This window comes from Pyrus communis, chromosome 5, assembly GCF_041283825.1.
Source record: "Pyrus communis isolate YQ-2024b chromosome 5, ASM4128382v1, whole genome shotgun sequence".
Lineage (NCBI taxonomy): Eukaryota > Viridiplantae > Streptophyta > Magnoliopsida > Rosales > Rosaceae > Pyrus > Pyrus communis.
In genome coordinates, this window is record NC_142569.1 from 26,144,555 (window position 1) to 26,147,343 (window position 2,789).

At 39.1% G+C, this 2,789-nt stretch overlaps 1 pseudogene; it reads right to left on the reverse strand.

Moving 5' to 3' along the window:
* Positions 1 to 1,709: 1,709 nt before the first annotated feature.
* LOC148697028 (uncharacterized) lies at positions 1,710 to 2,376 on the reverse strand (annotated as a pseudogene).
* Positions 2,377 to 2,789: the final 413 nt, after the last annotated feature.

Sequence of the window (2,789 nt, forward strand, 5' to 3'; positions counted from 1 at the left end):
TTTCTCAGGTTGCAGATTCAGTACAACGATAATGGTGATATTTTCTTGAATCAATCTAAGTATGCCAAAGATTTGATCCACAAAGCTGGTATGGACAGTTGCAAGCCTGCATCCACACCATGTAAGCCATACACTCAGCTCTTAGCATCTAACGGTACTTTTTTAAGTGCTCTAACTATGTATCGCAGTCTTGTTGGTGCTTTACAGTACCTTACCTTTACTCGACCAGATCTTTCTTATGCTGTAAACATTGCTTGTCAGTATATGAATCAACCTACTGATGTTCATTATGGTCTTGTGAAATGAATTCTTCGCTATGTTTAAGGTACTGTAACTTGTGGTATTACTTATTATGCATCTCCGGACAACTCTATTACGACATTTTCTGATTCGGATTGGGCAGCTGATCCTAATACTAGAAGGTCTATTACTGGTTTTGTGGTGTATATGGGACACAATCCAATCTCATGGCAATCAAAGAAACAGTCCTCAGTTTCTAGAAGCTCCACAGAGGCAGAATATAAAGCCTTAGCCTATTGTGTAGCTGATGTAATATGGATTAGGTTGCTGCTCAAAGATCTTCATCAATTTCTGTCAATGCCACCATTGTTACATTGTGATAATCTCTCTGCATTAGTCTTATGTTCTAATCCTGTGTTTCATAACGGATTAAACATTTGGATACCGATTTTCGCTTTGTAAGAGAGAAGGTTCAGAAAAATGAATTGCAGGTTTAATATGTTCCCACTGAAGAACAAACGGCTGATGTTCTTACCAAAGGTCTACATGGGCCTGCATTCTTCAAACATTGCTGCAATCTCAGGATTGGTAACCCTACCTGAGATTGAAGGGGGATGATGAGTATGGTCACATGGCAATATTACATATATTTGCCATGTCAACAAATCAGTTGGATTTGGTTGTAAGGACAGTTGGATATAGTTGTAAGATTTGGTTAATTGGATAAGATTTGATAAGATTTAGTGAGATATGAGGGGTAGCTTAGTCATTAAGAAAGTAGTGGTAGTCCTTTATATTGGATTCTCTTGTAATAACTCTTCAATTAATAACAAATACAAGAGTCGTGAAGTATTTTTCCTCTCTGAGTTTTCTGAGATTTTTCCCTTGATTCTTCGACCTTCTTTCATTCTCTAAGATTCTTGATCAATGTCAAACTCTGTATTTCTAGTTAATAGTTTCCTTTGTAAAACTGCTGAAACATTCTCACTTACCCGTACCACTTCCTTGTTCGAAATCCTTTTCCTTGTTGTGCAAAGGTCTTTAAAAAATTTAGCATAGTTTGGAACTTGCTTGATTGCATCAAGGAGTGGGATATTGACTTGTACTTTCCTGAAGGTATCTAGATTGTCTTTTTCATTATCTTATTTCTTAGATTGCTTGAACCTACTAGGAAAAGGCACATTTGGTGGATTAGGGTTAGAAAGAATTGAATTTGAACCTACCTTACTTGAGTTGGACGACTTAGGGTCCTTAGGGGGCTACAGCAAGGGGTGTTCTACCCTTGTCGTGGCTTTGGCATCCTCCTCTTCCTCGAGCAATAGCTTTTCATCCTCTTTTTAACTTAATTTGGACATTTGTGGGTTGGTTCCAACCTCCTTGCCACTTCTTAACATGATAACCTTAGCGGTTTCAAAACCTCCCTTTGGATTTACAACGGTTGAACTAGGCAATTTGCCTTGTTCCCTAAATTATCCCATGAATTTCGCCATCTGCCCCATTTGATTCTTCAATTCGCCCATCTCCTTGGCATGGTTTTGTAAGTCCTGCGTCAAAGAAGTTAGTACTTGAAGAATTTTATCATTATCCAATGACGAACCTGAATTTGGTTGGGCAGATTGGGGTGGGAGTTGTGGTGGTGCGAATGGCCTTTGATAGAGTCCCAAAGGTGGCTATCTATATCCGCCTTGTTGATGAGTTTGTTGAGGTTCCCTCCACTTCATATTTGGATGATCTCTCCAGCCCGGATTGTAGGTGTTAGAGAATGGCTCATGCCTTGGTTAATTTTGGCTTTGATATCTTATGGCATTAGCACTTTCCCATCTTCCATTCTCTATTAATTGAGGACATTGATCAGTGGAATGTCCTTGCATAGTGCACACGCCACAAGCACTTGCTCCTTGTACTTTGGATCCATCAACAACCTGTGATAGAAGAACATAAAGATTAACCATTTGAGATTGAAGTTCGGAAACTGCACTTACCTCATTCACTTGGGATTTCCGTGGGGGGAGGGTCCCTTTGTCTAACTCCTTCGTATTGTTGTGCATTCAAGGCTCAATTGGCTATTAGGATCTTGGCAGCAACTGGGGTTTTGTCAACCAAAGCACCATCTGCCGAAGCATTTAGCATTTGTCTTTCAATTGGAAGAAGTCATTCGTAAAAATATTGAATTAGAAGCTCTTCCTTCATTTGATGTTGTGGACAAGATGCAACTAAAGTCTTGAAACGCTCATAATACGCTGGAAAGGATTTTCCTTAGCCTTGTTGCATTCCACTAATTCTTTTCCTCAAAAGAATGACTCTTGAAGTTGGGAAGAATTTCTCTAAAAATACTTTCTTCATACTTTCCTAAGAAGTAACGGCTCCAGGTGCTAATTCAAAGAGCCAATCCTTAGCCTTTTCCAAAAGAGAGAATGGAAAGGCTTTCATCTTCAGAATATTGCCATCCAAGTTTATTGGTGTCATGCTCGAACATATCACTTTGAATTCCTTCAAATGCTTTTTCAAATCTTCCATGGACAGCCCATGGTATTTAGGAATATGATGCA